The 27,137-nt window shown below is 39.3% G+C and overlaps 1 protein-coding gene and 1 pseudogene across 1 annotated transcript in view; both read left to right on the forward strand.

The window, feature by feature from the left end:
• LOC149228557 (nucleolar complex-associated protein 3-like) overlaps positions 1–27,137 on the forward strand; it is a 214,261-nt gene that overhangs the window by 46,630 nt on the left and 140,494 nt on the right. The gene's annotated exons all lie outside the window — the stretch shown is intronic.
• LOC149228558 (arginine-specific demethylase JMJ20 pseudogene) lies at positions 25,632–26,791 on the forward strand (annotated as a pseudogene).

The raw sequence follows: 27,137 nt of genomic DNA on the forward strand, positions 1-27,137 counted from the left end.
AATGTCATGAATTTCTTCTTTGTTGTGGAGTCTTCATCTTTGGGGACTTCTTCATAGGGCACATACCATCCATTGCTTTCATCCATCAGTCATGTCATTATTCCTTTCATCAGAAAGTGATCCATCAGTGTTCATCTGGCATTGCTTCATGTTATGCTACCTTCATCAGGCTTTCTTTCTCAGAAGGTTCTTGCATTCTTTTACATGGTTCTTCATGGAAGACATTCATAGTTCTTCCCTTCGGCAACCTTGTATAAGCCTATCAAGATACTAGTTAATAAATAAGAAACAATGTGGAAAAAGTCGAAATCGAGATTAATTCGACAAGGGTCCAAAAGTTCGAAAACTCGTTAAAGTCGGGAGTTTTTTGAAAAAGTCGGCAAGAAGTCGGCAACATTAAAAAAACACAAAAATATTCATTTTATTTATTTATTTATTTTTAACATCTAGAGTATCCACAACATCAAATAAATGCATTTCCACATAAACATGTAAAGAAAGCTAATATATAATATGTATATGAAGTCTAGTGCTACATCACATATCAAAATAGTGAATCAACTCTTGAATCTTGAGTCTTGTCTGAGTCTCAACTCTCAAGACAACCGACTTTTTGCGTTGACCCCCAATAAAATCGGGCATATAACGAATAAATCATGATTTTTTTTGTTTTTGAAAAAGTCTGCAAAAAATTGGAGGATTAAATCGTTTTGTTGAAAAAATCGCAATTTTAGGATTTAATCCCGATTTTTTGCAGACTTTTTCCACACTGTTTTTAGAGAAATGAACACTTAAATCATAGTTACCTTAGTGATGGTCTTTCATCATGACATCTTCCTGTAGGCATCAACATCCAACGTACATGTTGACACATCTCCTAAAGATATGTTTTGTCAAGGGTCTCCATCTTTTTCCAGACTTCCATGAGAGTCTTCATATCTTTCCGGGAGACTTCCTAGTCACATCTTCTTGGTCCTTTGGGTGTTCACTTCCTTTACCATGGTTGCATAACTTCATGAACTCCTCCTTCCTTTCTTCACACATTTCTTTCCCAAGAGCTTCAAAGTTCCTCAGTTGTAATCAAACACTTAATACTTCCATATGAGGACATATTATGTTGATTTCATCTAATAAATATGTGATTCATGCATTCTAGCATCCTTTTGAGGGAGGAGATTTCTTCTTTGATCATGCCTCTTAAGAGAAATTATCCATGTTGTCTGTAACCGTATGAAATGACTTCTATAAAATCAAATGTGAGCATTCATACCTCATTTTTCTTTTGGATCATCCAGACTTCCTGCAGCAGCTACCTTTGAATGAAAGAACTTCATTCCCTTGATCTGCTTCACTGTCATGTTGTCATACCATCATTCTATGAATTCCACAAGATTGGAATTCTTGAAGAAACACTTGCTTTTCTTTTTGGTCGGTGAATCTTACAATAAAGATTCCATTAGAGAATTTTGAGGATCTTGCATATCCTACCCTGTAGATGTTTCCCTTTTGACAGATGTATGATAACCTACTTTTCCAGATGACTTCTATAAAAATCACTTGAGCTTTCAATGAGGTTTCCAAGAGCTATATCCTACATAGTTGACTTCCATAGGTTTTGATCCAGACATTCATCATATAATACATGTCACAAGCTCTTACTTCTAATGCTTCTACCATGATGCCATTCTCTAATATGATGCATCCTATCTTATTTCAAAGATTCCTATCTACAACAATACCTATTAATGAAGGGGATTCTTTCAGTCATATTGGAGATCTTTCACTTCCTCCTTCTTAGGCTTCTTTGTCTCAGGCTCTTCTACTTCTTTAGTAATATGGGCTTCTTCCTTATTCCTCTTGTTATTGTTCCTTTTAGGACAATCTCTTCTATAGTGCCCATATTCTTGACATCTATAGCACTGAACCTTAGCCATGTCCTTTTTCTTTTGAGGGCCAAATTTACCAAACTTCCCTTTTCTTTTTGTCACTAATTGATCCCTTTCATATGATCTTTTGTCACTTTCTTTCTTCAACCTGTCTTCTTCTGCCTTGCATAGAGACCATAATTTGATGAATGGGATAGCTTCCTCTTCCTTAGTAGATATGAGGTTACCTTGTTCATCAGTCAATGCATTTAGAATAATGGAGATCATTTCTTTATCAGATACCATCTCTCCTAGATCTTGCAATTGAGTTTTTATTTGAGATGCTTTTGAAAGGCATGAAGATATCCCTTCATCCTTTGATACCTTCAATTTATATAGATCAGATCTAAGTGATATGATCTTTTCTATCGTACTTTCAGAGAAATGTTCTACCAGCTCATCATATATTTCTTTTGATGTCTCCAACTCGGCTACATAGGGAATGAGAGGATCTTTGATAGATTCCTTAAGAATCTTTTGAGCCTTTAGATCCCTTTCCATGTATTCAAATAATGCTTGTTCTTTGGATGGCTTGGGGACCTTTCCATGAACATTATCAATGACTTCATTTACTTCGAGGACTATGTCTATCATTCTTTTCCATACAAGGAAGTTTGATATCCCAACCAGTTTATGGTTCTCTTTGAAACATGAAGTCATTTTTACTAGATTAGATTATAAGAAAAAGGAACGAACTTGTGAAGATAAAATCTTCAACTTGATGATGATGACGAACTTGATACTTCTCAGATGATTCTTTTAAGAAGGTTCTTACTTCGACGAAGGAAGACTGCCTTCTTTAGGATGATCTTCTTCCAAAAGAAATCCTTGCTTCATTAAAGAGAAGATTTCCCTTTATGACAACACCTTTCGATCTAGCCTTCCTTAGTCTTTGAAGAGCTTTCACTCCTTTGGTGATATATGAGTGATGATCCCAGAAGTGCTTCGAGGATTTTGCTATGATGAAGATCTTGATCTCTTGCTTGGTGTTTTCTTGACTTGCTTTGATCCTTCTTTGAAGCTCGATTCTCGTGGGTCTTCTTGCTTGAATGCCCCTTTTTGACTTCAACACCTAAGTTCTGATGCCATGTTGAAAAATCTAGGGCATCATAAGTTAGGAGATTTCTCTTCTTGATAATTTCTTGTGATATACTTTTACTTCTTGGATTATGATCTTCTCTTTGTTATGTTATTATTATGTTCTTATCATCAAGACAATTACCAAATGAATAATAGAAGACAAGAGACACAGTATGTAGGCTTGTCAGCCAGGGCCAAAACCTCTCACTCTTTGAGAGGAAAACCCAATTAGAAATTCTTCTTATAGATCTTCAATTGACAAATACCAAGACTATGACAAAGACCCTTGACTCTAGTGTCCTCCCAAGATCCTTGTCACTAACCTCTTCTTCAACGATGCTCTTCTTCTCGGCTTCCTTTCTCTTCTTGTGCTCGACTTCTTCCCTTCTTGATCTCGGCTTCCTTAGAATCTCGGTCTCTTCTTGTAGGCTTGCCAACCCAACACAAAAACCCTCGCTTGTCTTTACTTCCTTTATAGTCTCTAAGAGAGAATTCTTGATTTGGCTTCTTTTATCGAGATCCTAGCCCCAACAGTTCCTTTGACTTCTTCTGGATACCTTCGTTTTGCTATCTTCACATGTAGGAGAACAAACCAACCCGAAAACACTACTTGATGACCTTCGCTATCTTTCCTCGTTGCTGCTTAGATATGGAAGCTTCTTCTGGAGTGTATCTCACACATCCTTCTTGACTTGCTTCGCTGAATTCATTGTCTCCAAATGAGACTGAGTATGGGTATATATACAAGCTTGTTCTTGATCTCCAGGCTGACATGATCTCTTTGAGGGAAGCCGACTTCATCTTCGAGATCCATCGCTTTGATGTAGGCCGACATTATGAGGACTAGTGACAAGGTCTTGGAGGATGACTTTTACATAGACAAGAATAACTCTTTACAATGTGTAACATGACTTCATTACATGACAATGACTCTTTTATTCATTTATGACTAGTTGAAAAAATTCCTAAAGGCTCTCAATGGGAGCCTTGACTCAAAAATAAAATCTCTTGCTCATGAAACCGATGATGCAAGCATTACAATATTTTTATTTTTCTTCTTTACATCTCTTTACATAAAATCACAATTACATGTCATTATGAAGACCGAAGCTAGTTACACTTTTCAACACAAAACACCTTGGAACCATCCTAAACCACACTGCATGGTTCTGCTGCGACCTTGGCAATGAATCGGTTGGTTTAGGACGAAACTAACCGGTTTGACCATAAACTGGTCGGTTTCGTCATAAACTGGTCGGTTCCGTTCTAAACCGGTCGATTAGGGCTGATGTTTTTGAAATTTTGTTGAAATGGACCCATGAACTGGGTTTTTTTGGCCGATTTGACCCAGTCACCCAATGAACCGACTGGTTTGATTGGTTTCCGGTTCAAGTCGACCAATTTTTAAAACTATGGCTAGAAGATGACACATGCTCTCCCATGTCTCCCTAGGAAAGACATAACCTCCTCTCAGTCCTGGAACAATTGCTAAGTGTTAGGTGCAATGTGTAGCTGGCTGGGCAATGTGGTCTAAGTGCATCATCATCTTTGAATAACTGGGGCACGAACAAGCAAATGGTGGTGCTGAAGAAGCCCATGGTGTGGCAGTCAATGTTCTACATGGATGGAGGCACATGTCTCTCAACGCCCACCCTACAAATGCCATTGTGATCCTCTGGGGGGCTTGGATCTCGTATAGGAAAGCCAAGTCCAAGATGAAGATGAACCTGCAATCCTGTATAAGATCCAATGCGTCTCCTCACCTTCCAATACAATGATTCATTAGTGCAATTGAGTAAACAAGCTTGCTAATTAAGGCAAAAGTGGACACTTCATAGTGGGGTTCCCTCCCTAATTTGGGGCTTTAGACATGCACTACTGTTACCTCCCTTGGCAAGAGAAGTTAATGAAGGACCCTATTAGGTGGTTTCAACCTTTAAGGGAATGACAGGTCCAAGGTACACCCTTCAAATGGTAGGTGGCATGTGAAATAATGATGGAACAGAGTGGGGACATAGGGAAGGCTCCAAGCCACATGCCATGGTACAAGGGTAGCTATGATGAAGGAGGCCCACACCTTGGGTGTATGAATGTAAGGAGGGAGCAATCGTGGTACATGAGTTACCCCGACCTTTGTTTTTCCACCCTTCTTCATTTTCCTTTTGCCTTTTATTAATTTTTCTTCATTTTACTGCTCAAGGCTCAAGGGGATGAGAAGCATGAAGTGTAAGATATAACAATGATTACCCCCTTAAAGTGGGGTAGTTCATCGCCCACCAGCGTTTGGGACATTCATGGGTTCCTTGATGATGCAAGGGGCACTCATAGGGGCCTTAGGATCCAAGGTGATGGCCATAATGATAGGGGGAAGAGATCTTGTTTGGACTTCTCCCACACGGTAAATTCTATTGCCGCAACCATCTTTTGCATTTTGTGACGTCTATTGTTATGTGGCCATATTATGCTTTTATCTTTCTTTTCACCTGCATCAACCTTCGGGGCATCGTTCCAAGCCCGACCCAAGGTGTGGACAAGGGGAAGGGGAGGCTAACACCTTGTGGACAAATGTGGACCCAGGGCTTGTAATGAGCGGAGGGGAGCGAGATATATGGTAGTGGGAAGCGGGACCACGCAACCAAAATTAGGGTTTCCCATGTAGTGCCACTCCTAAGGCTAATAGCCAACAAAGGAGATCCCACATGTCTAGGATTCAGGATTAACCCCCCTAGTTGAGATAAGGGAACAAGAGTGCAGCCAAAGTCCTTCTTTCTTCCAAGTTACTTGATAATCTATGTCCAAGTGTGCCCAAGAAAAACAATCATAAACACCTAATTACATAATGAAAAATCATACCTTCAGGGTTGGATGGCCCACCTTCAAACATACGATCATGATAGATGAGCGAGGGTGCACAATGGCTGGTTGAAGTGGCAGAGAGAAGTAGCACATCAAAGTTATCAAGTGCCTACAAGGCGCTTCTCGTAGCCAACTAAAGACAAATCTAGGAGAAAATTTCTCCTATAGGGGTCATGTTACCGGGAATAGTGTCTATGCAGAGCTGCTAATCCCACTAAGGCTGGTAGCTACCTTAGAAACAAACAAACTAAAACTACTTTCGTTTTCCTTTATGAGAGATAGATGAGAGAAGAATAAAGGAGACCAACCTCTCTCTTGCGCTTGGTTCCTTGCTCGATTCCTCTCTCTTCTGATAGTCCTTTGCTACTTGCTTTCTTGTGTACCTAGCTTCACAGAGTACCTGTAGAATCAAAGCAGCATAACACTATACGAGAACATAGATCTATTATCATAAGCAATATAGGATCAGATGTATATTAGCCACACAGATGCATAAAACATCAATCACACAAGTGTATGGAGGAAAACTTGAATAGCTTTATTGATAATCAAGAAAGAGCCAAGAGAATTACAACCAATTGTTCTGACCCAGCATCATGCTCTCAGCAAAAAGTCCTTCTTCACCTCATGACAAGCTTAGATATCCCAACACTATGATATTGCACCAAGAAACTAGCAGCACTTCCCTACAAGATACAAAATTCCAGCCTCTGGATCTCTGGGATGAGGGATCCATATATAGATGTCTGCAAGGGAGGTGAGTCAGCTTTTGAGATTTGATTAGTGTCTTCTCTCTGATAGTTCTTGATTCCACTTGGAGATTGATGATCTCTTACTCATCCCTGGTCGAATTCAGAGAGGCAAGTGTCACAGAAGAGGTTTCTGGAAGATTCAATGCTCCTGCACCTTGCGGATTGACCTTGGCATTTGTCCCTTCTCGCCCATCACACCCCATAAAAGGGCTTTTTGACATGCATCACACCTACTGTGTGTATTCAAGTGGGATGCAACGCACTTTGCCTATGGAGCAGGTGAAATGGTCCAGTTTTGACCAGTTCTGAGTAGTTTTTCATGGAGAACTTCTGGGAGAAGATGTAATCAGTTGACCTTGTTCTTTTAGGGGTCAGAACAACACTATTAGGGACTTAAGAGCCCTTGGTTTATTGACATTTATGATTGGGGTTGCAGTGCCCAAAAATGTCTATAACAGGTCACCCACTGGTGGTGGGTAATAGTACCTTCACCCAGGGGTTTCGCTGTACAACCCCCTTCACTAAGTCTGTGGCTAGTCATAAAGATGGGGAAGGCATATGCTTAGTGTTCTTGGTCAGTAGATTTCCCTCTTGGGGAAGGATACATTCTCCTACTCTCCAGGACGCTCTATGAAGAATATGAACTTCAACGGCTTGGTGAGAATGTCAACAATCTGCTCATCTGTTGAAGCCTCACTACTTCAATTTTGCAATGAGTCACTATCGGAGCCTCATTGCTCCCTTTGTGTTGGAGCCTCAATGGTCCATCAGTGGCACCATGTCTGACAATCTTGTGGATAGATTTTGAAGTCACACTTGTCGCAATATGATTAACCACTGTTGGATTGAGTGCAATGGAAGTCTGCTACCTGCTCATCTAGGAAATGAAATCAAGACCCATATTGAAGTAACACCTCAACGTGTTCTTCCTGTTTACAACACCCTTGGTTCACTTGGCACGCCATATCTCTCTAATCACAACACTATCTCAATCCATGACTGATTGTATCATATATGTATCTCAATACTAGCCTTGCAACATCCTAATATGCATGTCTAGGCTCCATCTAGCTCAACGTACATGCTGCAAAGCAAGGGCGATCTAGCTGCTTGCTCATTGTGGGGTCCACCAAATCTGAATATGAAGAGAAGTCTCTCAATTGCTCCAATGTAATTCATCATGACAAGTGTTGAGAACATATTTCCCTTGACAAGGAAGTCCTCATCATCTCTCTGTTACATTTCTATTCTCAAGAAGAGGATCACCTGAGCCTAGAGTTAAACTCCCTTTGGTACTGAACGATGAGATTACCTAATCCTGTCATAAATAAATTATTAGCATATATAAAAATCAAAGACATACCTTCAACCTTAAAAAGAGGTTGGAGTCTGCATCAGATGTCCATCAATCCAATCATGCCAAACCCAAGGGACATGTTTGAGTCCATATGGGGCTTTCTTTTGTCTGCAATAATGAGTCTCCTTCTCATGTGCCACAAAGCTATGAGGTAGCTCCAAGTATGCTTGTTCCTTAAGTACATCACGGGGGAAGCCAACTTGACATATATATGATAACAGTGCATCTAGCAACATGAGCTAGGATCTCATCATAGTCCTCTCTCGGAGAGAATTTACCTTGTCACTGTTGCACTTTCTATTGCGGAAGCATCTAACAATGTTGCATTTTTGTCATCTAGTATAGTCCTTTCATGAAGGACATATTGCTCTCAGAGAGTTCTTGTCTCAGAGCATCTCATCTGACTGTTACATCCAATCTAATAGCCTACTCCCTCTGAATAGGAAGCCTCTTTAGTAATAGTCATCAACCTAAGAGATTGGAATCCCTCCTTCGAGGTTTGAGCACTTGTCCATTTTCAAGTGCCATTCTAATCATAAGGTTGTTCTTCATCCTCCTCAATATCAATATTGAGGACTTGGTCTGTACATCCATCTAATGTTCTTGTTGACCCCAGAACAAGAGCAAGAGCAATAATGGCTAAACATAATGAAAGTGTGCCTAATGATGAAGCAAGACTCTGCACAGCCCAATCTTCTTATCAGGAGAATCCTCTACATTTGAGCTTCTTTATTTTGTCATCATTTGTTGCAAGCTTCATCTAGAAGACAATATTGTCTTTTCTTCTATAAATATGAGAGTGGCTTCTTCATTATCGTGCAGGAGAATCCTCTACATTTGAGCTTCTTTATTTTGTCATCATTTGTTGCAAGCTTCATCTAGAAGACACTATTGTCTTTTCTTTTATAAATATGAGAGTGGCTTCTTCATTCTCGTGCACCAGCTCCCTCTTGGAGCTAACCCTTGATGCATTACTCTACATATTGATAGCCCTCAAGATGGATCTACTTTCCTTGATCACACTTTCATTTAATAAGTTAGGGGAAGAAGCGTTTGATTAGCCAATTATTCATTCAGGAGGAATAAATAATAATCTATGAAGATAAATCTAAACAAGAATAGTGGCACAAAGAAATGACATAAGTCTTGAAAGTACTTACCTTTAATGAGGATTGTAGGAAGCTGTTAGCTCCCTCTTCATGCTACCTCCATGAGTCACCACTGTCCATCAACCATATGTCAATGTTGATTGCAAAAGAAGAAATGCTTCCTCTTGAGCACCACCTGAATCCAGATCCTTAATCTCCTTCCAAGACCAACTATGAAGATGACCACTGGATCTTCATCATACACTCTTATTGGATAAGAGACAAGCGCAACTAGGGACACTCTGAATTTGTATCAACCACTTTAACTCAATAACTTCTCATTGATCATATCATATCATTCTAAATCATATTGGGGTTCCAATGCTATAAAACCCAAACATTTTTCATATCCAAGGCCACTCCTAGGGTTTCTCCCAAACCCTAACCTTTATTTGTAAGAACAAGGGCTCTCTAGGGTTTCCTCCAAATCCTAACATTCTTTTAGGTCTCCAACATCTTCATCTCTTTCACTCTAGACTTCCTTTCTATTTGGGAAATTATTATCACAAGCCTTACAACTTGCCTTCATAAGAGTATCAACTACTAGTTCTACATAGTTGCTCGACTCCCTCTTTCCTCTGTACCATTGAGCTTTCCTTCCCAAACTTCAAGCCAATCATAACTTCTTCTTGAAAGTGATCTTCCTTGGACTTTCAAGTTATCTTCTTTCAACACTACCTTTCAATCTCAAGATGTCCATATCTTGACTTCACAATTGCCAGGTACCAAATATTGAGCTCCGCTCAAGAGTCAATATCCTTCATCCATACAGTCGAGCTTGCCTCAACAGCCATCATATATCCCTGCAACACTCTACCAGGTAGCAAAATAACATGTTAACCAGATAACCAATAACAATGAAAATCAGGCTTACGTCATCATGATGATCTTCTCGTTCCATCTACATCCTTGTGGTCCATCTCCACTCGAATATTCCTTCATGCATCAGAGTGCCCAAGGATCGAACTTGATTACCAAGTTACAATTTTTCTTCCAGAGACTATACTAGATGTTAATCATTATTGTATATATATATATATTCTAGAGACAGTCTTAAATTCTTTATACATCCTTAAGTTAGTCAAATCTTATTCATCTCAAGCATCATATATCCATATACCTAAGCATATTTTATGATCACCTTTTTCTCCACAAGATTCTATATATGAATCCTATCCAAAGTTTGATGTCCAACTTGCATTCCTATGCTTTCATTCAATCATCTAGCTATTCATATATCTCACAAAAAGCATGTGTCTTGACCCATTGCATTCCTTCATCCATTTACTAGTATTACTTTCCACATTACATGGAATGTATACTAACTTTGTCATAGTGCTTTTCCCAAGAACCTTCCATAATGATGGTTCTTCCAGGATCACGATGATCCACCTAAGCAAGATGACTACCTCTAACATAATGTTAGATAATGCCTGGATGATCAATATGCAAAATGGTTTATCTATCCATCTATCTAGATGATCTCTACATAACAACTTAATCATGTAAATTCTAGACATGCTACTATCATATGCTCCTTTCTATGATGCTATGCAAAACATGCTATTCTAAAAGAAAGATTAATCTTCTCAGAGAACCTGACAGTCAATGAACCTTCTTTAGTAGTAAAGATCCTTCACTTCTTCCTTCTTTGCCTTCTTCTCAAGTTCTCCTACGGCTTCGGCTACATGAGCTTCACTCCTTTCCTTTCTCTTATTGTTTTGCTTGTTTGGACAATCCCTCTTAAAGTGTCCAAATTCATTGTATCCAAAACATTGCACTTTGGACATGTCTTTCTTCTTGGACTTACCGAACTTTCCTTTCTTCAGCTTCCTGACTCGAGCTAGAAAGGATTGAGATTGCTCATCAGATCCATTATCATCCTTGACCTTGATCCTTGATTCTTCCAATATGCATTGCGCCCACAACTCATCAAAGGTAGTTGAATCTTTCTTGGAGTAGATGCTTGTTGCAAAGCTGCTCTATTCTAGTATCAATGCATTTAATACACAAATGGTTACTTCAGAATCAATGATTAGTTCCCCAAGTCCTTGTAGATGGTCTCTTAGTTGAGAGACTCTCACAAGGAAGGATGCCACATCCTCATCCTTTAATTTCTTCATTCTATACAACTTGTTCCTTAATGACATATTTTGACCTGTTGTACTTACCGAATACAAATTCACTAGCTTGTCATACATGGCCTTGGAAGTCTTCAAATTTGCAACAAATGGAACAAGAGAATCCTTAATTGATTCAACTATGATCCTTTGAGCTCTTACTTCCCCTTTCTTTTACTTGGCTATTTCTTGTATCTTGTCTTTCTTAGGTTCAGTAATTTCCCTAGTAACATATTCCATTACTTCTTGTTCTGTGAGTATCAAGTCAATTCTTTTCTTCCATGCTAGATAGTTTGATGCCCCAATGAGCTTGTTGCTCTCTTTGCAGAAAGAACCCATATGACTTGAAGATTCAGGCATGATGTAATAATATGTTACTTACTTGATGACCAAGATTCTCCTTGATGATGTCTCCAACCTTCTTGATTCTTTCAAGACCTTTGGAGAGTTCTTGATGATGTCCTTGAAAGATGTTCCCTAGGATTCCTACGATGACATCTTTCAAGATTGATGCCTTACAAATAGACTTCCTTTTTGCGAGATCAACACACTCCTTGCGAGATTGATGTAGTCTTGATCTTCTTCAATGTAGAACCCTAGATGAAATGTTAAATTTTCTAAGGGCTATATTGTTCTTTTCTTTGATAATTGCATTTCTTCATTAACACATTAAGTTCACCCCTTAACATCATGACATTATTCAAATTTACATCATTATTCATTAGCATATGCAACTATGTAGAAAGAACAATATCATCATCATCAATGCAACAAAACATAAAGGAACAATAGAAGAAAAGCATGCACACATAGAGACACTAGGATTGGTCGGAGACTAGGGCAAAACCCACTATGGGGAAAACCCTTGCAAATTCTTCTTCTTATAGATTGTCATCAAATGATTTAGCAAAAGAGAGTACAATGATCCATATATTCACAACAACTAGAATATCCATGAAATGAATCTAAACATGCTTGTATTCAAAACCCTGATATTGAGGACTGCAATGTACTGTCACTGTCTGTAGCCTACTGTTGAACATTGTTGAAGAATCTAGGGCAGTTAGCATTAATAAGATTCTTCTTGACTTGATAACTATTTGTGAGGCATTTTTAATTTTTCTTATTAGCACAATCTTCTCTTTGACATTATTAAAGTGTGTGTTTTGTATTTCATCAAATAGCTACCAAAAACAAAGAGACAAGAACACAAGATATTGGCATTTTGCCAGGGCCAAAACCTCTCCCTCTTGGAGAGTAAAACCCGCACATAATTCTTCTTATAGAGATTTCAATTGACGAACACCAAGACCATGACACTTGACCTTCTATGCCACTCCAAGACCAAGACACCAATCCTCTTCTTTGTCACTGTTGAGATCATCATTATTGTTGCTTCATTGAGACCATCACTACTGCACCACCGAAGTCTTCATTACTACTGCAACACCATTGCTGCACCTTCATCGAGGTCTGCACCATTGCTGCTTCCTTCACTGGGATCTTCTCCTTGTGACTATGTCTCCTTCAAGATCGAGATCATAGCTATGCATGTGACTGTATCTTGAAGTATGTTAAGACAGTATGTGCTATACTGAGACCATAGTTGAATTCTGGAGATATGCCGAGACAGAGTGTTCCTTGATAGATATATATACTGAAACCATTACTGTGTTTCCTTACTACACTGAGATCTTCATGTGACTGTTTGCTATGCCAAGACTGTGATCATTGAGAGGCTTTACCCATAGGACTATTGTACTCATCGAAGTACTGAACCACTGCTCTTGACCGAGGTCCTGAACCACTGTAATTTCCTTCGAGAATCATTAGATGAATCCGAGTTCTGTGTGACTGCAATTACCCGAGGTTTCAGAGATATCCGAGGTCACTGCTCCTCATCCGAAGTTGTAGAGCTTGTCCAAAATTCTGTACTTAATGTGCCTATCCGAGATCCTGTAGTAGACTTCCGAAAATCTCAGACAAGTCCGAGTTTCTTCCTTTTCTTTTGCTGATACCCCAGTTGGGTATATAATGGTTTGCCCTGCATATTAAGCTGACGTGTATGGATGAAGAGTTGTGTTTATTTCTTTTAGGCCGACATGAGTGAATCTAATTCTTTTAGGCCGACATGACTGTCTTTTACCTCGCTTTGCTTGCATACTTCTTTATTGGAGGATGGTGCTTGTCTTGGAGGGTTACTTGAATCTAGGTTGACCCATATTCATGCTCAAGAAGAACTCTTTAACAAGACTTTGATTCGTTGACTTACCTAGACCTATGGATTGAGCAAGAAACTCATTAAAATAATTTTACAAAAATAATACTTCTTTTTCTTGACAAGTAAAAAGATCAAAATTACGTATACAAATACCGAACCTAGTTACACTTTTCTTCAACAAACACAACTATCGCTGAGTGAAATATTCGGAGTATTGAAGTTTCATCTTTTAGTCCTAGACACATGGAGGAGCTGTGCGAGCGACTATGGCAGTCCTGGACGCTCCCTGGTGAACTGTATGCGTGCCACTAGGGAAAAATACACTCAGATCTGCCTCAAACCCCCAAATGCACCCTTCAGGCTACTCTGCGAGCATTTGAGGCTTCCCATATGCATCCTTGACCACTTGGTGCGTGCATCTGGGGACCAGACTGCACGATCTGCTTGATAAACCCTAAACACTCCCTTTAGGTTACTGTGCGAGCGTTTGAGGCTTCCCAGAGGCACCCTTTGACCACTCTGTGCGAGTGTTTGGGGCCGAGAATGTGTAGTTGTGAGCCAGCGATCGAGAAACAAAAACGCTAGATCCGTGCGACTTCAACCTTATAGTTTCAGACCCTTGTGCGAACTTCCTCCGGTAGACCTGTGCGAACCAAGATAATAGAAGAGAAGAGATGGCTTGATCAATGTGTCAAATGAGCTTGAGGTCTCTTCTATTTAAAGGCTTCCATGAGGGTCCACTTGATGTTGAGGCCGACATGTCCATTGTACATATGCACAGGGCTGACCTGATCCGATATACATGAGTGGATTCATAAATTCAAAAACCAACTTCTGCTTATCCAAATGATCAGTGATACATGGCTTGATCAATGTGTCCAAATGAGCTTGAGGTCTCTTCTATTTAAAGGCTTCCATGAGGGTCCACTTGATGTTGAGGCCAACCTGTCCAATTGTACATATGCATAGGGCCGACCTGATCCAATATACATGAGTGGATTCATAAATTCAAAAACCAACTTCTGCTTATCCAAATGAGGTGATCTTTAGGTCGATTTTGGTCCTCTCGAAAATAGGAATTCAATGCAATCATTATCTCCATCATGTGAGCTGTCCAAAGTGGAATTTGATCGCAGTTGCATAATTTTAACACTTCCTCTCAACTAGGGAGAATTCCACTTGCCAATTTTTGACCATTGATCAACATGACTTCCTGTCATCATACGTCCCATATCGAATCATCAATGTACATCTCTTGCTTATTCCTGCTTTCCTACTCATATGTTGAATACTCTTAAATCTAAAAGAAGAAGAATTTGTTACCGGTAAGCTACCACCCTCTATTCATCGGGCTACAATGTGGAATCTCTATCAGCCGTCTACTGCTTGGAATATCTGTCAGCGGGCTACTACCCGAAATATCTGTCAACGGACTACTACTCGGAATATCTATCAACATGATACTACCCGAAATATCTGTCAACGGGCTACTACCCGGAATATCAGTCAGTGGGCTACTACCTGGAATATCAATCAACAGGCTACTACCCAGAATATTTGTCAACGAGCTACTATCCGGAATATCTATTAATGGGCTACTACTTGGAATATCAGTTAGCGGGCTACTACTTGGAATATCTGTCAGCGGCCTACCACTTGGAATATCTGTCGGCGGGCTACTACCCGTATCATCATTGAAGAGCATATCATCAAGGAGCATATCTAGACCTGGAACCACATCGGGGAGCTACTACTCAGCCCAAAATTTCATGGTGGAGCTATTACTACGACCCCATATTGAGCACTAGGTGATATAGGGGAGCTCCTACTCAGCCCAACTTATTGTCTATTGATCTTCCCAACAATGACCCTCAATGGTCATGTGGTAGAACACTGCATTCCTAATACTAGCTTGGGCGAGATACCCGACTTACCAAATGTAAGGATCTCATGCCCCCAAGCTTCCTCGACCATTGGCCAGACGAAGAGGGATAATCCCAACAAGCCCAGCTTGTGGGTATGATGCGAACTGGGGTATACTCTGCAAAGACCAAGATAGGGTGAGCTATTACAAACCACAAGCTTAAGCTTGTCTCGTACAACTGCACTGTCTCAATATATGAAAGTATCTCAGTCCCAACTATATATAGGGGATTCTTTGCCTCTCTATGTTATCACATTTGTATCCATGTAATATTCAGGACTTTCTCAAACATCTCTTCAAATGCTTCTTCATCTTGCTTCATAGCTAGCCATGTAACAACATCGTAGTCAACCTTGGTCATGCTATGAACCTCTCATCATGGCAGATCATATACTAAGGCAACGCTCATATGTGTTCATTTCATCAATAACGATCCCAATCAACATCAACATATCCATACAGTCATATATCATAGGAAGAATATCTCAGATCAAGAATAGATCATCTCATGGAAATATCTCGAAGGATGCTTGGCGACAACTCAATGTATATGAAGCACTCAATCATGAATGGACTCAGGTTCTATGCATATCATGTATATACACAAACGGATGTTCAAAATGCTTCAATCAACTGTCAGTTGCCAATTTAATTGGAGTGTCCAAGGATTTGCATTTCCTCTTTCCAATACTTCTTCAATAGCTTCGCAATATAGATTATCTTTTCCCACTTTCAGAAATCGATTCAACATGCCATGATTTCTTATTTCGAGATTCAGAAGCCATCTCCCTCTTTCTTAGAGCATCAGAGGCTCATTACCTGTCAAGAGTAGACCATTAATATATAAAACCAAAACTAAAGTCATACCTTGGAACATTTCTGAAGTTTGGATCATCACATCATCCTGACTTCACCAGATAACAATTAATGCGGACATATTTGGATCGGGGAGCTTGCTTCATGAATTGTTTTTTGCAAACATAACACTTTACCAAACCAACTTGCTCAACTTTTCATAAATCAATGTAGATCATAATTAATATCACAACATCAAGCTCTTTAGACCAGGTGACAGGTAGAGCTCATATCAAGTCTTGACTTCATCTATTATCATGCAATATCAAACTTCATTAAGCCATTCTCATGATCATAATACAAGTCATTTCTGTTACTAGACGCAAATTCATATACCAAGGATAGATCATGCAGGTTCCAAGCATACATGTTAATTTTTGATAACAATGGTATGTTCTATGCTTAAGCACAATTTACTTCAATGTCCCTTTAGCAGCCCAATGACAATTTCCAATTATATCCAGTAGCAATCACATTAAATTATAAACATTGACAGTAAATGCATATAGAACATACAATCATATGTAGAAAACAAGCCAAGACAAGTGGACACAAGATGTGGCAGATGCCAGGCACAAACCCCAACATGGGGAAACCCTTTGGTTAAATCTTCATATTATTCTTCAATAGTTCAATAGAGAGAGAGAGTACAAATATCATAAATACAAGACCAAAACAAATATGCCAAATCAACAGTTAGTGCAGCCCTAACCAGAAAGTCCATGGTGGTCAAAGCCGCCCCAAAATGTCATTCAAGCATCTCGGTCAATAACAGTCCAATTCAGTCTTCCAGGAGAGTCACAATCAACCCAAAACAATTCGGTCAAACCCGGTCAAAGGAGAGAGAAACTCTAATGTTCCTAAGTAGGAATATAAATGATATTCTAAACAAATAAACAATGTAGCAACATAAAATTAAAAACATGCATTATACAGCCATAAAACATTGTAAATCTGGAACTACTGAGCCATATATTATAAAATTTGAGAGTATAGGTACAATATAAATGAGATGGTGCACCTGGGCTTGTCTCAAGGACAAGCTGGACCAAACCCAAGTGATGGAATCGCTGAGCTGAATGTTGAGTAGTTGCTGCACCACTCTGCACTGCGCTATCCCAGTAAAACTACTGTCCTACTAAACTTCGACCTACTGGAATGTGCCCAAAAGTTGCCTAGAAAATTATATGCTTTCAACCTTAGACTCCTTGGACAAAACCCAGAAAAACCCAAAAGGGAATTTCTCTGGTTTTGACTTTTTGGATTTTCGGCCTCGTTGGAGCCTCTCCCCAGCGGCGGCTGCCAAATTCGACTTGCAGGAAATAACCTGCAAATCCCTCTGAAAACACCCTAAGAATGTTGGGTTCACCTGTGATGACCGTCTCCTTGCTCCCCGGGTGATCCTTGGCTCGGATGACTGCTCTGCTAAGCACCACGAGTCTGCGGCTAGAGGCTTCTGCGCAATCCCTCTGCCCTGAAATTCTTACTGCTGTAACCCTTGACTGGCTGGCTGCAAAACTCACTGAAATTGTCCTCAACCAACAACCTTTCCAGCTCTCGGAACTCCCAGCAAGCTATGGACCTCCCGGTTGGCTTAATCCCCTTCTGTGTGTTTCTGGCTGCCCATAAAATGCACAGTCTCCTCCTTTGCATGGCTGAATGAAGTGTATGTTAATGCTGGAACCCCTGAAATCTCTGTGGAACAACCTCCATAGGGCGGGTTCGAATAGTCCCCCGAAGTAGAGGTTGAATCTCCCCTGCGGAAGATCCGTGGCTAAACAACCGATGGACTCGCTAAGCAATAGAGCGTACAAAGATAAGTTTGTTTGTAAAATGATCAAGATGCTACACAATGAGAGCTGCTTCCTCTTTTATCACCTTGGGTTCCCTTAGCCTCTTGTGGGCCCCTCCTTCCATTAATTCGATTCCCTCCAACTCATGCAATGGCCAAGTTTGAATTATTCATGTGGGTGGCCCCCACATTCCACTAGCTGCCACAAAAAAAGTCGATTTGCCTATAGTTCTTAAGTTCTGCGTGTGGGGTCCTCCTCCTAAGCTAAAAATGATGCCAAAATTGAGTAGCTGCAGCCTGTGACTAATACATTTGAGAAGGGACATGACAAAAACACTACTATAATTTTTTGCAGTCAAATTTAAAGTCAACCTGAAGTCAACACTGGTCAAATTGTCCCAAACTTCTCGATTTCTGTGCCAATAAATGTGGCCTAGAGAAATTGAAATTTTGGCCCAAAAACCGAGGTCAACGCTGGTCAAACCCCCATCGGCAAAAGCTCTGAATTCAGCTTGTTTTGAACCATAAAAACTTAGCCTCCTGCCACACGTGTGAAGAAGAGAAGCTACCTCCAAGTGGTACGAACCAAACAAGAGAAGAAAGAGATGATGTGATGTGCGATGATGATGATGTCCAAATGAGAGAAGGGTCACTCTTATTTATACAATTCGTTGAGGGTCAGGAGACCCATCCATTGGGCTTCATGAGCCTACATTTGACTAAGGCCGACCTTGACAATTTGTCCATAAGAAGTTGTCAATTTGTCCATAAGAAGAATAAATTCATAATTCCATTTTTGCTTGTCAGAATGAGATGATCTTTATATCAAAATTGTACCTTTCCAAAAGAGGAATCCAATGCAATAACCATCTTCATCTAACGAGCTGTCCTAAGGTGGAAGTTGGCTCTAGTTGCCAATTTTAACAATACAACTATTAATACTTCAACCAATGTGCTAAGAACGAGAAGGCCAATACAAAACCATTATCAAATACCAATATAAGTCATGTTAGAACTCTCAACACTTCTCATCTATATCAATCAGCCAAATCATGTCAAACTCTTGTAATACAAACTTCAAACATAATGATGTATCTGTATCCCGGTCACCTGCAAACACAAGTTCATTCTACATATCCATATTATAGTAAATATGCAAACTTCCCTGCTCTCAGATCTTTCTGTTATCTGCTACACATCTGTAGAACTGACATCCTCCAAGTGAACATCTAATTTCATGCACAACATTTCATTTTTCTGTGATCTGCAAGCATAGTTGTAACTATAGGCCTAACTATGTGCTACTGGGACCCACATTCGCACTCTTCAAGATGATATGCGAGCCACTGTGGTCGAACCAGCCCAGAACTTATCTTAAGTGTCTTGGTCGCACCCTTAAGCTTGCATTCGTCCGATTGGGAGGCTAAAGTCACACTTGTAGCCTTTCTTCCATGCCACTGAGGCTTTGAGTGGGATAAAACCATCTTACCTTAGTTCAGCGCTGTGGATCAACAATATCAGATAGCCATAAATCATACTTCAATAGTACAAAATATACATATAATGCAAATGGTAATATGAGTAAGAATCTTGAGGAGAGATTCTCCCTTTGAATGGGAATCCACTTCATTCATCATCTTTCATGTCATCAACTTGTCTATACTAGAGTCATGCAATAGTAGATCTATTAGATCATAAAATCAAACATATATCCATCATGGTCATCAACATCATGACATCAATCCTTCATCAGGTGATTAGAGTCGAGTGATTAGGGTATCAAACAGATTTAATAATATCAAGTCAATCCATCAAGTTTTGACAATTAGTTTTACCATATGCCATAGTTACTCATCACATCAAGACATGAACGTAGTTAGTAAAAGGATCTAGAATATCAACCTCATAGTTATACCTCTATCATCAAGGTTACCATGCTTATCATTATCAATATGATCAAGTAAGGTCATTGTTGGAAATACTTAGAGGGGGGTGAATCAATATTTCTTTTCAATTGTTACTTTTACTAGTTAGATCAGTTATATTTAGAACACAAATGAACAATAAGAATAAATGGTTTTATTAATTTCTTCAATAAATCAAGTACAATATATGTAGGGCTCCAACCCTAGGTGAAGACACCGATCTTCAATCTCCCAAGCTCCAACCTATACTTGCCAAGCACCGACTTGGACTTCCAAGGCTCCAACCTTGTCGATTTTGAGGCACTAACCTCAAGGGCTCCAACCCTATATCTGGTTCAGGCTCTGACCTGGTTTCTTGAGGACTCCGATTCTCTAGGGCTCCAACCCTATCTTATCCAAGGCACCAACCTTGAGTTTAGGAGTACCAACTCCAAGGACACCAATCCTATATTTGCCAAGCACCAACTTGGACTTTCCAAGGCACCAACCTTGTCAATTTTGAGGCACCAACACCAAGGGCCCCAACCCTATAGCTTCACTTTGTCAAGGTATGTTTGGTTATACTTCACGGCTCCCAATGTTTTCTTCAACAAGCCTTATCAATCTTCAGCTACGCCTTCACTTAGTCTCCATGTCACATCATCAATGACAACCTTGTTCTTCACATGAAGGTGTCACCACTGATCTTCATGTTACCCAAACAAAATTTCTTCAAGGTCACCTCATAATGGCTTCAATGCATCATGGTCTTCAATGATCTCCACAAATCTTCAATACGCTGCTTCACAAAGTTTTCCAACTCTGCCCTATTTTGTTCTCAAGAGAAGACTTCAACAAGCTCTATTTTCCCAATCCCAATAAATCAACACTTCAACCACGAAAACTATGACAAATTTGACCACGACAGCTTCAACCACGGAAACTATGTCAGCTTCAACCACGGCAACTACGACAGCTTCGACCACGACAACTACGGCAACTTCAACCACGGAAAATACGGCAGCTTCGACCAAGATTTTATGCCCAAACAGAATTATCCTTTTTTTTTCGTCCTAAACAATAGTCTCCTTGTTCTCCTCGGCCTTCTGTCTTCTCTTGTACTTCGTATCTCTAAATTCTTGCTTGAATTGCTGATCAAAATGAAGTGTTTAGACGTCTATTTATAGAGATTTCGTTTATAACTGAAGGGACACGTCTATTTGAAGTGAGGCCAACTTGTATGACTGAATGTAGGTCGGCTCACTGCTAGGAATAATTTCCCTAACTTAAAAATTCAACATCTCACAAACTATTGGGATTTTCGGGGCAAATAAAGGCTTGTTAGAAAGAGGAAAAAATCCTCTTTAAGATGGTCTAGGATCCATTTTCAAAGGATGCCTCCAAGGTGTCCAAAATAATTTTTCTTTGTGACTGTCCTTAAATTTTATGCATAAAAAGTTTGGGACAGCATGAGGAATGTTTGGGACAGCATGGCTTCTTCATTCTTTGGCTTCTTCATTGTTATCAATGTCATCATAGGATCATAGAGTCATTGTGTAGGAGTGCAACATCCATGTAGCATTACGCATGAACAATGTCATGATATACTAGTGCAGTCATAGTGGAACATAATTAGGATAACTCCAAAATAATCTTCCAACCATCAAATGATCTCCAACCATGTTATCAAGACCTCATCAAGTGCTATCATCAATTGTGGTCATTTATCAAGAATATGACACCATCAAATGTAGTTCTCCATATGTCATCAAGGGCTTCTAAATACTTGGCCCTTCGCACTTCTTAAGACTTCTTCATTGGTGACTTGACATATTAATTGATGACATTCTTATGAAACAAGAGTTATGACATCATCATTTGGAACCAGGCATCTCAACAATATTTTCCATCTTGACTAGTGCCATATTGACATCAATGACAACCTAGATTAACATATACCTCTATCATCAAGGTTATCATGCTTATCATTATCAATATCATCAAGTAAGGTCATTCAATAGAACTTTATCAAAACAACAAGAGTTTCAACTCTTTTTCCCATACTTTCATCATGTTCATCACAAGCATTATAAAGAGTCAATGAGCTATCCTTCTATGTGAAATCCATCATGACTTATGCATGATAAGTATCAAGAGTATCATCTTCAGGGTGCTAGCCTTCTTTATGAGATCAAGATATCCAATAGATAGATGTTAGCCAAACATCAAGTATACCATAAAGATCAAAGATCAACATTTCAAGAAGATCAAAAGTTCAATACCAGGTGCACCATTTCATCATAGGAAACATAAATCCAAATCATTTTCATGAGTCATAGACATTCTCATCATACCTTAGGGCTTACCTAGCCATTCAATGTAACATGCCATGCATACCTTGTGGTATTCAAATACCTGTGCACCTTCTCATTAGACATAGGCAACTTGTAGCACTTTGTCACCTTTTCATATAGTGCCTCTTTACCTTTTCCAGCTCTAGCCATCTTTCTTGCATTTCAAATGATCCTCAAGAAGGATCCACTTATCACATCTCATCATGGAGGTTAGAAACATCTATATACTCAAATACATATGCCAGAAGTATAAACAATAAACATAATAATTAGATCCATAACTCTAAAGCAAAAGTAAGAGGCATCATAAGTCAAGAAATACTTATCTTCAATGAGAGGTGATCCTCTCCCTCTTGAACCAACCATCAATGTCCATTGTTCACATACCAATTTTGCCTTCAATTAACCAATCAGGCCTCCTAGGGACTATCCCATCTGGGGCTTCATCAAATCTTTTACAAGTGCTTGAGCATCTTCACATTGACCATACTAGGTTTCATATCTCATATTTTTCCATAATCTAGGGTTTATCTCAAACTTTAATACACATTGTCTAAGGTTTTCTTCAGACCCTAGAATTCTTTTAGGTCTCCACCATCCTCTTCTTACTTTCGTCAATGGTGTCATCATTGGGGTGATCTCCATGGCTTTTCTCAGAACAACTCTGATTCTATGTTAAATTTTCTAAGGGCTATATTGTTCTTTGCTTTGATAATTGCATTTCTTCATTAACACATTAAGTTCACCCCTTAAAATCATGACATTATTCAAATTTACAAAATTATTCATCATCATATGCAACTATGTAGAAAGAACAATATCATCATCATCAATGCAGCAAAACATAAAGGAATAATAGAAGACAAGCATGCACACATAGAGACACTAGGATTGGTTGGAGACCGGGGCAAAACCCACTATGGGGAAAACCCTTGCAAATTCTTCTTCTTATAGATTGTCATCAAATGATTCAGCAAAAGAGAGTACAATGATCCATATCTTCACAACAACTAAAATATCGATGAAATGAATCTAAACATGCTTGTATTCAAAACCTTGATTCTGAGGACTGTAATGTACTGTCATTGTCTGTAGCCTACTACTGAAAACAACTGTCACTGAGCAAAATCTTCGGAGTACTGAAGTTTCATTTTTTCGTCCCAAACGCATGGAGGAGGAGTTGTGGGAGTGACTATGGCGGTCCTGGACGCGCCCTGGTAAACTGTATGCATGCGACTGGGGACAAATACACTCAGATCTGCCTCAAACCCCTAGACACATCCTTCAGGCTACTGTGCGAGCGTACGAGGCTTCCCAGACACATCCTTGACCACTCTGTTCGTGCATCTGGGGACCAGACTGTTCGATCTGCTACAGAAACCCTAGATGCTCCCTTCAGGCTACTGTGCGAGCGTCTGAGGCTTCCCAAACACACCCTTGACCACTCTATGCGTGTGTCTGGGGTCGAGAATTCTTAGTTACTAGTCAACGACCGAGAAACAAAAACCCTAGATCTGTGCGAGCTTTAACCCTATAGTTTTAGACCCTTGTGCAAACTTCCTCCGTTAGACCTGTGCGAACCAAGACAATAGAAGAGAAGAGAAGATGGCTTGATGAATGTGTCCAAATGAGCTTGAGGTCTCTTCTATTTATAGGCTTCCATGAGGGTCCACTTGATGTTGAGGCCGACTTGTCCAATTGTACATATGCACAGGGCCGACCTGATCCGATATACATGAGTGGATTCATAAATTCAAAAACCAACTTCTGCTTAGCCAAACGAGGCGACCTTTAGGTCGATTTTGGTCCTCTTGAAAAGAGAAATTCAATGCAATCATTATCTCCATCATGTGAGCTATCCAAAGTGGAATTTGACCACAATTGCATAATTTTAACATTAGAAGGGTCTTCTACCAACAAGCTTTTAACTAGATCCCTTCAAGAGACAATTTTCCTTGTAGTCTTCTTTTGTCAGGCTTAGAGAGCTTCCTATCTTTTGATCGACAATTCCTTTAGTGTCCTTCCAACTGCCTTCATTGTTCACCTTAGCTCTGAAACCATCTTAGAAAATGTAGAGCGACAACTATTATATCTTATTTTCCTTAACCTTGATAGTGCTTGTGATCTTTAGTTATTTTTTTTATCTTCTTTATTTAGATCTTTCATCAAACAATATCAGGAACGATAACAATAACAAAAAGAGGACACAGATATAGGCTCTCAGCCAGGGCAAAACCCCTCCATGGGGAAAACCCATAAGCTCTTCTCTTCTTAGAATCTGCTTAAGATGAGATACAAAGACCCAATCCCTAGACCAAGTCCTCTCCAGTGCCACGTCGACCCTTTCTCAAGTCCTTCTTTTATTTTGCATCAAACTTCTACACCTTGCAACTTCGACCTGCCAACTACAACAATGCTACTCGACCTGCAACTTTGTTCTTGTAGCTTCTTGGAAACCCTAATGTAGGCTCCTCCCCATACCTACTTAGAGCAAGACAACTCTCACAATGTCAATGTGGTCAAGATAAGGTTTTTCCCTCTTCCAGTGTTATGAATATAATTCATAAGAAATAAATAAATAAACATAAATGTAAATAATAAATAATCAAATGATGATTATCTTAAATAATCATTAGTTAAGTGAAAAGGCATATGTCTAAAAGACCTGCCCAATCATAAAAGGACTCTTGCCTAGGTATATAAGCAGGGCCTCATTGTAACATTTCTCATCCTTGTACATTTTATATATATAATAAATTATTATTACAAATACCTTGTGTATTTTTACATTAAATTCAACAAGCTACAAGTTTTGTTGCTTCAGTGGTATCAAGCCATGCGAGTCTTTGAACGTTATCCGCCGCACAATATAACCATGTGAGTCCTTGAACTTTATTTGCCGCACAATATGCCATTACTTTTATGTTCTGAATTCATTGAGCAATTTAGTAAAATTCAAGAAAAGCTTCAGCAATTGGAAAAATCATGTGCAAAAGTTACTACACGTCTGAAGGAAATCGATAATAAGGAAGATGATAGCGATAGTGAAGAAACGAAACAAGTTGAAGCAAGAAAAGAAGATTTTGATCAGAATGATGATAATGAAAATGAAGATGTAATAGATAATTATGAATATGAGAATGATATAGATCAAGATGATGACCAAAATGAAGGTGATGTGGATGATGATTATGTAGATCAAGATGATGATTCAGATGAAGATAATGTGGAAGAAGACTATCTTGAGAAACAAGAAGATGAACAATATCATAACAATGAGGAAGATGCTGAAGTAGACATTGATGATGATGGAGAGAAAATATTTGAAGGGGATGCAGAGAGGATGACGATAAAGGTAAGCGGGAAGATATGCCTAGTCAATGGAAGGCAGATCAACTACCGAGAATTCAGAGATAAATATATGAAGGCCAACGAACCAATCCTCGTCACCGACCTGATGGATGATAGGAGGGCTTGCCGCGATTGGGTTTCACCTGATGGCCAGCCCAATCTCTCATTCTTCTCCCTACATTTCGCCAAATCCCGAGTTCAAGTTGTAGATTGTGACAAAAAAGAATTCATAGACCAGAAGAGACTGGGGATCACTGTTGCTGAATACATCGAATACTGGCACAATCTCAATTGCAGATTTTATGACACGAACTATGATGGGAACATAAATTACTCATCATTGCTTTATTTGAAGGATTGGCATTTTGTAAAGGAATGTCCTGATTACAATGCTTACACTACTCCAACATTTTTTCTTAGATGATTGGCTCAACTTATACCTTGATTCTTACCGCATCCATGGCATTCAAGGTGTTGATGAAGGTTGCGAATGTGACGTGTCGTGCTCAGATTATTGCTTTGTATATATGGGCCCAAAAGGTACTTGGACTCCATTACATGCAAATGTCTTCAGGTCATATAGCTGGTCTGCAAATGTTTGTGGCAAAAAAGTCTGGCATTTTCTTTCACCCTCCCAGTCACATCTTTTGTATGACAGATACATGAAGCAAACTATCTATGATATTTATGGAGATGTCTCAGCAACACAATTCCCTGGATTTTTCGAGACATATTGGTTGGAGTGTATCCAAGAAAGGAATGAAATTATCTTCGTACCGAGTGGTTGGTTTCATCAAGTAAAAAATGTGGAGGACACTATTTCAATAAACCACAACTGGTTCAACGCTTGCAATATTTCATGGGTGTGGAACCTCCTTGTAAAGGACTACAACGAAACACAAGAATATATTGAAGACGTAAGAAGCATAGCTGATGACTTTGAAAGCCTCTGTCAATGCAATTTGGCAGCTAATACAGGGATGAACTTTGATGACTTTTTTGTCTTTATCAGTGGAATGACTCTTGCAAATTTTACCCAGCTCATTGGTATCATGCATTCATGGGAAAGAAGATACAACAAAAATGGCATGGAAGCTTCACAAATAGAGAAATTTCAATAGATTCTCTTTAATTTGGTATCCATTCGTAATGTTGCACAAAATATGGCATCCAGTCATTACTTTGATGGCTATAGTAAAGAGTATTCAGGCTCTTTGTTGAAATGGGAAGGTCAAAGGATATTAATAATCATGACCTTGATGATGCCCTTGAGAAAAAATGTCATGTATCACAGATTACAAATCTAAAAATCCCCAATTTCGACATTGTTGATGAAGTAGATATTAAAACATCTGTCTCTGTACTTGAAGGATCAGAGAAGCTAATATGTGATAGAAATTCTAGCAAGGTACAGATGAGATTCTTTAATAATATCTCATCTTCCATGCCAGAACATGAAAGAATAGAGGCAGTGTGTGACAACTTGTTAGTTGATCGC

Source organism: Pinus tabuliformis, chromosome J, assembly GCF_031772625.1.
Source record: "Pinus tabuliformis cultivar Carrire ecotype Pingquan chromosome J, CPIR1, whole genome shotgun sequence".
Lineage (NCBI taxonomy): Eukaryota > Viridiplantae > Streptophyta > Pinopsida > Pinales > Pinaceae > Pinus > Pinus tabuliformis.